We start from the raw sequence: 11081 nt of genomic DNA on the forward strand, positions 1-11081 counted from the left end.
TGAATAAGAGCGGTGAAAGCTGACAACCCTGTCTTGTTCCTGTTCTTAAGGGAAATGCTTTTAGTTTTTGCCCATTGAGTATAATGTCGATTGTAGGTTTCTCATATATGGTCTTTATTCTATGAGGCATGTCCCCTCTATTCCCACTTTGCTGTATGTTTTTATCAAATATTAGTGTTGGATTTTAGCAAATGCCTTTTTGGTGTCTATTGATATAATCATGTGATTTTTATTATTCACTTTGTTTATGCGATGAATCACATTTATCAACTTGCAAATATTGTACCAGCTTTGCATCTCTAAGATAAATACCACTTGGTCATGATGTATGATCTTTTTAATGTATTGCTGGATCCGATTTGCTAATATTTTGTTGAGGATTTTAGCATCTATGTTCATCAAGGGTATTGGTCTGAAATTTTCTTTCTTTGTAGTGTCTTTATCTGGTTTTGGAATTATCCTAATGCTGGCCTTATAAAAAGAGCTTGGAAGTTTTTCCTTTTCTTTAATTTCTTTGAAATAGTTTGAGGAAGATAGGTATTAGTTCTTCTTTGAATTTTTAAAAAATTCACCTGTGAATCCACTGGGAGTTTTTTGATTACTGCTTCAGTTTCATTAGGTGTTATCAGCCTATTCAGGTTTTCTGATCCTTCCTGATTTAGTTTTGGAAGATTATATGTTTCCAGGAATTTGTCCAATTTGCCCAGGTTGTCCAGTTTGTTGGCAAATAGATGTTTGTAATATTTTCTTACAATCCTTTGTATTGCTGTGGTGTCAGTTGTTACTTCTCCTCTTTTATTTCTGATTTTATTTATTTGGGTGCTCTCTCTGTTTCTTGATAAGTCAGCTAAAGATTTATCAATATTATTTATCTTTTTAAAGAACCAGCTTTTGGTTTCATTGATCTCTTGTACTGTTTTTAGTCTGTCAGTAATTTCTGCTCTGATCTTTGTTATTTCCTTCCTTCTATTACTCTGGGCATTTCTTGTTGTTCTCTTTCTAATTATTTTAGTTGTAGGGTTAGATAGATTATTAGATGTCTGTCTTGGTTTTTGAGGTAGACCTGTAGTGCTATGAACTTCCCTCTCAGGACTGCTTTGAGTGTTCCCATAGATTTTGAGTTGTATGTTCATTTTCATTTGTTTCCAGGAATTTTTTTTTTAAAGTTTTTCCTTGATCTCATTGGTAACCCATTCATTGTTCAGTACAAACTATTTAGCCTCCATGTCTTTGAATGTTTTTGAGTTTTTTATTGTAGTTGATTTCTAGTTCTATGTCATTGTGATCCTAGAAGATGCTTGATACAATTTCAATCTTCTTATACTTGTAAAGACTTATTTTGTGTCTTAACATGTGGTCTATCTTTGAAAATGTTCCATGTGCACTTGAGAGGAATGTATCGTCTGCAGCTTTGGGATAAAAGGATAAAATGTTCAGTAATTATCTATTAAATCCATCTGTCCTACTGTGTCATTTAAGGTCACTGTTTCCTTGTTGATTTGTTGTCTGGAAGATCTATCCTGTGTGGTGTCAGTGGGGTGTTAAAGTCCCCTACTATGACTGTATTGCTGTATATGTCTCCATTAAAGTCCTCCAGGAGTTTTTAAATATATTTAGGTGCTCCTATATTGGCTGAATATATGTTTACCAGGGCTATATCCTCTTGTTGAATTGATCCCTTTAGTATTATGTAGTGACCTTATTTGTCTCTTTTATGGCCTTTGCTTTGAGGTCTCTTTTGTCAGGTATAATTATTGTGCTCCCTGCTTTTTTTTGTTTCCATTTGTATGGAAAAAATTTTTTCCATCACTTCACTTTCATCCTCTGTGAGCCTTCTGTTCTGAGTTGGGTCTCTTGTAGACAGCATATTTATGGTTCATGTTTTCTTATCTATTCAGCTACCCTATGTCTCTTGATTGGAGCATTTAATCCATTTACATTTAATGTTATTATTGATATGTACTCATATTAATTTTTATTCTGTTTGCCTACGTTCTTCTCTCCCTATTTTTTCTTCTTAAAGAAGTCCGTTTGGCATTTTTTGCAATGCTGGTTTGTTGGTAATAAATTCCTTTTTTTGGTCTGGGAAGCTCTTGAGTTCATCTTCAGTTTTGAATGATAGCCTTGCTGAATTGAGTAGTCTTGGTTTCAGATCCTTGCTTTTTTTTACTTTGAATACTTCATGCCACGCCCTTCTGGCCTGTAGTATTTCTGTTGATTAATCAACTGACAGCATTATGGGTGCTCCCTTGTAGATCACTGATTCTCTCTCTCTTTCTGCCCTTAAGATTCTCTCTTTGTCTTTAATGTTTGCCATTTTAATTATGATGTATCTTGGTGTGGTTCTCTTTGTGTTCATCTTCAGGTCCCTGGTTGTGGGGCTTCTGTTCAGCCAGATTTCAGGAGGCTCAGAGTGATGGTGGTTCTGTGTTTTAGTTGTAATTCTGATTTGGTTGCGGGAGGCAGCGGGTGCAGCTGTTACCTACGCTGCCATCTTCTTGTTCCTCCTGTGTTCATCTTGATTGGGACTCTCTGTGCTTCCAAAATGTGTAATATCTTCCATCAGCAGGTTATTCCATTTTAATTTCTTCCAGTGTATTCTTGATATCAGATACAGTAATCTTCATTTCTAACTGGTTCTTATTCATGGTTTCTGTGTCATTTTTTTTGTTCTGATGTAGCTCCCACTAATTTCCTTGTAGTTCCATGCAGTTCTCACTAAGTTTCTTGAGCATCCTTATAACCATCACTCTGAATGCTATGTCTTATGAATTGCTTACCTCTATCTCATTTAGGTCTTTTTCTGGAGATTCCTCCTTTTCTTTCATCTGGGAGTTGCTTTTTTGTCTCCCCATTTTAGTTGATTCTTTGTGTTTGTTTCTGTGTTAGAGATAAGTGCTATGACTCGCAGTCTTTGTGGTGTGGCCTTTTGCAGTAAATGTCTTGTGGGACCCAGTCTTGCAGTCTCCTTGAACACCTGAGCTGTATGCTCTAGGAATGCCCCTTTTGTGGGTTATTTGGGCTCTCCTGCAGTAATTGGGTCTTGATTGTTGTCCCATTGGTGGGTGGGGGTCTCCTCTCAAGTTAGCTGACTGTGACACTCAACCCCGACCATATCATGCAAGCTGTTGTATAGGTTCTGACAGGGAAAAAAAAAAAAAAAAAAGCAAAACAAGAAACAAAATTAAAACAAGGAGAACAACCCAACAACAACAGCAAAAACCAACACAAAGCAAAAAGAGAATTAGGAAAGAGAAAAGATAACAAGAATAATAATAAAATAAAAAGAATAAAATGAAAAAGAATACTTGAAGAGAAAAGGGGAATATAAAAAGAAGGGAGAGAAAAACTAAGAATAAAGAATAGGAAAAAGAAAATGGTAAAAAAGAAAAGAAGAAAGAGAAAAACATGAAAAGGTAAAAAGAAGAGATAGAAAAATAAAGCAAAAAAAAGAAAAATAGAGTAAGAAAAGGAAAGAGGCAAATAAGAGATATGAAAGAAACAAGAGAGGAAAGAGAAAATAATCATAATACCAAAGCAATAAAGAAGAAAAATAAAATAATGGAAAAACAAAACAAAACAATAAAGAAACCCAAGTGATGTTTGTCTTGGCAGATTTTAGTGTCTGCTAGGATTTCCCTTTGGATCCTGCTCTAATATTGTCTGAGGCTAACTGTTCTGTATGCCAATTTTGGGCCTCCCAGGAAGTACTTTTGTGCTAGCCCGTGTCAGAAGCTGTACATGTTTGGGTCTTGGCACCCTGTTCAAAGGTTCAAGTGATCCAGAGCTTGTGGATCTACTGCTTCACTGGGCTTGGCTGCCTATGGGAAGGGTGAAGCTGAGCTCTGCTGGGCTTGACTGCTTATGGGAGGGGCAAAGCTGAGCTCCTAGTCTGGCTTCTTAGCAGCATGGGGCCCTGAGGTGGGTCAGCAAACTTTCAGACTTCAGGGAAGATTGTGGGTGTGGTCCCCATCCCATAGCCACTCCTCTGAGTCTGTCGAAAAATGTTTCCCTGGCCTTAGCAAGGTGGAGCCCCTCTTAGGCAAGCCACTGTGGTCTGCTGGAAGCCTAGTTTTCTCCTGCCCCCTCCCAAGCCTTCACTGTCTGTGTCCATGGGTTGTGCATATAGATATATAAGTTCTTTGGTTGATCTCTTCCCACCACCACCCCTTCCCTCTGAGAATCCTCAGTTTGTTGCATGCTTCCATGGATCTATTTTGTTCACCATTTTCCTTTGCTCATTAGATTCCACATATAAATGAGATCATGTGATATTTGTCTTTCTCTGACTGGCTTATTTTGCTTAGTATAATACTCTTGAAGTCCACTCATATTGTCTCAAAGGGGAAGAGGTCCTTTTTTTTTTTTTTTTTTTTTACAGCTGCATAGTATTCCACTGTGTATATGTCCCACAGCTTTTTTATCCTTTCATACTGATGGACACTTGGGCTGTTTCCAGACCTTAGCTATTATAAATTGTGCTGCTATGATTAGTGTTTCAGGATTCTTAGGATATATTCCTACAAGTGAGATCACTGGGTCAAATGGCAGTTTCATTTTTAAGTTTCAAAGAAACTCCACGCTGTTTTCCATAATGGCTGCACCTGTTTGCATTACCAACAGTAGTCTGCTAGGGTTTCTTTTTCTCCACATCCTCCCTACCACTTGTTGTTTGTTGATTTGTTGATGGTAGCCATTCTGGCAGGTGTGAGGTGGTACCTCGTTGTAGTTTTAATTTGCGTCTCTCTGATGATTAGGGACTTTGAGTATTTTTTCATATGTCTCCTGGCAATCTGTATGTCCTCTTTGGAGAACTGTCTACTCAGGTCCTTTGCCCATTTTTTTAAATTCACACTGGAGCCGGCCGGGCGTGGCTCAGTGGTTGAGCATCGACCTAGGATCCAAGCGATCAGGGTTCGATTCCTGGTCAGGGCACACGCCCGGGTTGTGGGCTCAATCAGTGACTCTCTCATCATTGATGTTTCTGTCTCTCTCTCTCCCTCTCCTTTCCTCTCTCTGAAATCAATAAAGATATATTAAAAAAAATAAAAATTAAAATTAAAAAAAAATAAAATTCACACTGGAAGAGTGAGAATATTTTTTCCGTTGCATTTTTTTTTAGAGAGAGTAGAAGGAAAGGGTGAGGGTAAGGTTGAGAGGGGTATTAGAGACAGAAAGGAGAGAAAGAAACATCAATGCGAGAGAGGCACATCAATTGGTTGCCTCCAGCACTGACCTCGACCAGGGGTGGGGATCGAACCTGCAACCCAGGTATGTGTCCTTGATTACGAACTGAAACCAAGACCCTCTGGTGCAGAGGCCAATGCTCTAACCACTGAACCATGCCAGCCATGGCTTTGCCTGTTTTTTAATTAGATTGTTTGTCTTCCTTTTGTTGAATATTTTGGAAGTTAGCCCCTTATCAGATGTATCATTGGCAAATATGTTCTCCCATGCAATGGGTTCCCTTTTTATTTTGATACTGGTTTCTTTTGCAGTGCAGAAGCTTTTTAGTTTGATGTAGTCTCATTTGTTCAGTTTTTCCTTTGTTTCTCTTGCCCTAGGCATTGTATCAGTGAAATTTTTGCTATGTGAGCTTTCTGATATTTTGCTGCCTATATTTTCTTCCAGGATTTTTATAGTTTCACAACTTACATTTAAGTCTTTTATCCATTTTGAGTATATTCTTGTACATGGTGTAAGTAAGTTGGTGGACCTGTTTCATTATTTTACTATTATCCCAACACCATTTATTGAAGAGGCTATCTTTACTCCATTGTATGTTCTTGCCCCCTTTATCAAATATTAATTGAGCATAATGGTTTGGGTTGATTTCTGGATTCTTTGTTCTGTTCCATTGATCTATATGCCTGCTCTTGTGCCAGTACCAGGCTGTTTTGATTACAGTGGCTTTGTAGTATAGCTTGATATCCAGTATTGTGATCCCTCCAACTTTGTTCTTCTTTCTCAAGATGGCTGCAGCTATTTGGGGTTTATTTTGGTTCCATATAAATTTTTGAAGTGCTTGTTCCAGATCTGTGAAATGTGCCCATGGTATTTTGATAGGGATTGTATTGAATCTACAGATTTCTTTGGGTAGTATGGTCATTTTAATGATGTTGATTCTACCAATCCATGAGCATGGTATATTCTTCCACTTGTTTCTGTCTTCTTCTATCTCTTTTTTCAACATTCTGTAGTTTTCTGAGTACAGGTCTGTTAAATTGTGGTTAAGTTTATTCCTAAGTATCTTTATTTTTTTGTTTCAATGGTCAATTGAATTGTTTTCCTCCTTCTGAGAATTTATTATTGGTATATAAAAATACCATTGATTTCTGGATGTTAATTTTGTATTCTGCTACATTGTCTAATTCATTTATTAAATCTATCAGTTTTTTGGTGGCGTCTTTAAGGTTTTCTATGTACAATATCTTGTCATTTGCAAAGAATGACAGTTTTACTTCCACCTTTTCAATTTGGATACCTTTTATGTTTTCTTCTTGTCTGATCACTGTGTCTAGGACTTCCAGTACAATGTTGAATAAGAATGGTGAGAGCAGATAACCCTGTCTTGTTCCTTTTCTTAAGGGAAATTTTTTTAGCTTATGCCCATTGTGTATGATGTTGGCTGTAGGTGTGTTATATATGGCCTTTATTATGTTTTGCTATGACCCCTCTATTCCCATTTTGCTGTGAGTTTTTATCAAAAATTGGTGTTGGGTTTTGTTGAATGCTTTTAATACATTTATTGATATGATCATGTGATGTTTGTCTTTCTAGTTGTTTATGTGATTTGAGAATATTGTACCATCCTTGCACCCCTGGATTAAATCCCAGTTGGTGATGATCTTTTTAATATATTGCTGGATCAGATTAGCTAATATTTTGTTGAGGAATTTTGCGTCAATGTACATCAGGGATATTGGCCTGTAATTCTCTTTCTTTGTAGTGTTTTTATCTGGTTTTGGAAGTAGGATAATGCTGGTATCCTGAAAAGAGCTTAGAAGTGTTTCTTCCTTTTGGATTTTTTGGAACAGTTTGAGGAGGATAGGTCTTACTTTTGAATATTTGGTAAAACTTCCTTGTGACAGTGTCCTGGTTAGGCCTTTTATTTGTTGGGAGTTTTTTGATTAGTGATTCAATTTCATCAGTTGTTATCGGCCTTCTCAGGTTTTCTGATTCTTCCTGAATCAATTTTGGAAGGTTGTATTTTTCTAGGAATTTGTCCATTTCATCCAGGTTGTCCAGCTTGCTAGCATATAGTTGTTTATAGTATTTGCTTACAAACCTTTGTATTTCTGTGGTGTCAGTTGTTACTTCACCTATTTCATTTTTTATTTTATTTATTTGGATACCCCCTCTTTGTTTCTTGATGAGTCTGTCTAAAGGTTTGTCAATACTGTTTATCTTTTTAAAGAGCTCTTGGTTTCATTGATTTTTTTTTTTTTTTTAAATCTCTATGTCATTTATTTCCACTCTGACCTTTATTATTTTCTTCTTTCTACTTACTCTGGCCATTTCTTGTTGTTCTCGTTCTAATTCTTTTAGTTGTAGGGTTAGATAGTTTATTATATGTTTTTCTTGTTTTTTGAGGTAGGCCGGTAGTGCTATGAACTTCCCTCTCAGGACTGCTTTCACTGTGTCCCATAGAATTTTGTTTGTTGTGTGTTCATTTTCATTAGTTACCAGGAAGATTTTGATTTATTCTTTGATCTCATTGTTAACCCATTCATTGTTTAAAAACATGCTATTTAGCCTCCATGTGTTGGAATGTTTTGGTGTGTTTTTATGTTTGTTTGTGTGTGTGTTTTTTTAGTATATCTTTATTGATATCAGAGAGAGGAAGGGAGAGGGAGAGAGAGAGAGCTAGAAGCATCAATGATGAGAGGGTCATTGATTGGCTGCCTCCTGCATGCTCCCTACTGGGGATCAGGTCCGCAACCCGGGCATGTGCCCCAACAGGGAATCAAACCTCCATCTCCTGGATCCTAGGTTGATGCTCAACCACTGAGCCACCCCTGGCCAGGCTGGGGTGTTATTATTGTAGTTAATCTCTAGTTTCATGTCATTGTGATCTGTGAAGATACCTGATATGATTTCAATCCTTGTGAACTTGTAGACACTTAGTTATGTCCTAACATGTGGTCTACCTTTGAGAATGTCCCATGTGCACTTGAGAAGAATGTATATTTTGTGGCTTTGGGGTAAAATGTTTTATAAATGTTGAGTTAATCCATTTGACCTAGTGTGTAGTTTAGGGTCACTATTTCCTTGTTGATTTTTTATCTAGAAGATCTATCCAGTGATGTCAGTGGGGTGTTAGAGTCCCCTGCTATGATTGTATTGCTGTCAATCTCTCCCTTAAGTTCTTCAGAAGTTTTTTTATATATTTTGGTGCTCCTGTTTTTGTTGCATATATGTTTATCAGGGTTATATCCTCTTGTTGTATCAATCCCTTTAGTATTACGAAGTGTCCTTCAATGTCTCTCATTATGACCTTCATTTTGAAGTCTATTTTGTCATATATGAGTGTTGCTACCCCAGCTTTTTCTTCATTTCCATTTGCATGGAAAATTTTTCTCATCCGTTCACTTTCATCCTCTGTCTTTTGTTCTGAGGTAGGTCTCTTATAGACAACATATACCTGGGTCATGTTTTCTTATCCATTTAGCTACCCTATGTCTTTTGATTGTAGCATTTAAGTCATTTACATTTAAGGTTATTATTGATATATCTTTATTTAATGCCTGTTTTCTTTTTCTCTCTCTGTATTTCTTCTTCTTCTTTTTTTTTTTTTTTTAATATATCTTTATTGATTTCAGAGAGAGGAAGGGAGAGGGAGAGAGAGAGAGATAGAAACATCAATGATGAGAGAACCATTGATTGGCTGCAGCCCACAACCCGGGCATGTGCCCTGACCGGGAATCGAACCCTGATCGCCTAGATCCTAGGTCAACCGCTGAGCCACACCTGGCTGGGCTGTATTTCTTCTTCTTACAACAGTTCCTTTAGCATTTCTTGCAGTGCTGGTTTGGTGGTAATAAATTCCTTAACCATTTTTGTCTGTGAAGCTCCTTATTTCACCTTCAGTTTTGAATGATAGCCTTGCTGGATAGAGTATTCTTAGATTCATTCCCTTGCTTTTAATTTCTCTGTATACTTCATGCCACTCCCCTCTGGCCTGAAGTGTGTCTTTTGACACACTTCAGCTGTCAGCGTAATGGGAGCTCCCTTGTAGGTAACTTTCTGTCTTTTTCAGCCTTTAAGATTCTTTCTTTTCTTTAACATTTGGCATTTTAATTATGATGTGCTTGGTGTGGGTCTTTTGGGATCAATCTTGATTAGTACTCTCTGTGTTTCCTGGACTTGTGTGACTTTTTCCTTCACCAGGTCAGGGAAGTTTTCTGTCATTATTTCTTCAAACAGGTTCTCTATTCCTTGCTCAGATCCTTCTCCTTCTATTACCCCTATTATGCAGATGTGGTTCCACTTCATGTTGCCTCATAGCTCCCTTAAACTCTCTTCCTGCTTTTTAATTCTTTTTCCAATTGCTGCTCTGAATTGATGTTTTTTCTACCTTGTCTTCTAATTTGCTGATTTGCTCTTCAGCTTTTTCTAGTCTACTCTTGAGTCCTTCCACAGTATTCTTTATTTCAGTTATGTCATTCTTCATTTCTGATTAATTCTTATTCATGGTTTCAATCTCTTTTTTCATGCTGGTGTAATTCTCACTAACTTCCTTATAGTTTTTATTAAGTTTCTTGTAATTCTCACTATGTTGTTTTTGCAACCTTATAACCATTACTTTGAATTCTTTACTCACAAATTGTTTGCCTCCATTACATTTAGTTCCTTTTATGGTGATTTTCCCTTTTATTTCATTTGGGTGTTGTGTCTTTGTCTCCCCATTTTAGCAGCCTGGTAGTCTGGGGAGCCTGGTGAGATGAGGTCAGGTCCCTGTGCCCAGAGGTGATGGGTTGTGCTGGGTTGCTGCAATGTGCCTGATCTTTTGTTGGTACTGGGTTAGGCACCCTGGGTTCCTGTGGCAGGTCTGTGCGTCCCCCGGGGGTATCAGTTTGCCACATGCCTTGCAACATGCCTGGTTTCCAGGGGTACCAGGTCAGGAACTCCTGGTCATGGAGGCAGGTCCATGTGTTGGGGTTGTCAGGTGATGGCTGTGGGGCAATGGCCAGGCAGCAGGGACCATTTGTCTAGTGGCCCTGGGTCAGGCACAATGGGTTGCAATGACAGATTCATTTTTCTGGGGATGTTGGGTCATGGTGGGCACCACATCAAGGCAGTGGGGCCAGTCATCCAGGGGTGCCTAGTAGGGCTGCTGGGTCGCAGTGGCAGTTCTCTGCGTCAAGACAGGCCACATGTCAAGTCTGAGGGCAGGCCAGGAGCTCTACTCCTGGAAGAGAAGGGGTGGGTGGGTGCTTTGCTGGTGGTGGGAGCAGGGTGGGCTGGGCTCCCTGCTCCTCAATATAGCAGGGAATGTCAAGGCAGCAGGACCTATTCTCCTAGTCCCACAGTTCAGGCACACGGACTTGCTGTGTCTGGCCTGTGTGTCCAGGGGCATTGGGTCCCAGCAGTGGGACCATACATACCTGTCTGTGGCCTACCGATGCTGGGGCACCAGGTTCTCCACAGTCTCCTCCTGTGGAGAACCCTGGGGCTCCTCCAAAATGTGGCACTCTCTGATCTTAAAGCAGAGAAAAGTGTCCAGCCAAGCAGCACGCAGAGGCTGGCAGCTCCTCTGCCAGGAGCACTGGGACCACTGGGAGTCCCTGCTCCTATGGACAGATGAGCACCTTCACTCATACCCACGCACACTCCCAACCTCATTCCCGTCCTGTCCACCACCATGTTGGTCTCCCTCTGCTGCCATCTTAAACCTCTCCCCGTGATAGCCCAATTTTACATGTGAGGAAACTGAGACTCCCAGAATTTGTGACTTGCCAATTGGTGAGCAGCTCAAACAACATGACCCATTGTCCTGACTGAAGTCCAGCCTTGTGATGTAAAGATTTTATCAAAAGAAAAGTTTTTCACCTGGCCTGGCATGGCTTAGCAGTTGAGCA

This window comes from Miniopterus schreibersii (genome assembly GCF_964146895.1).
Source record: "Miniopterus schreibersii genome assembly, chromosome: 1".
Classification (NCBI taxonomy): Eukaryota; Metazoa; Chordata; class Mammalia; order Chiroptera; family Miniopteridae; genus Miniopterus; species Miniopterus schreibersii.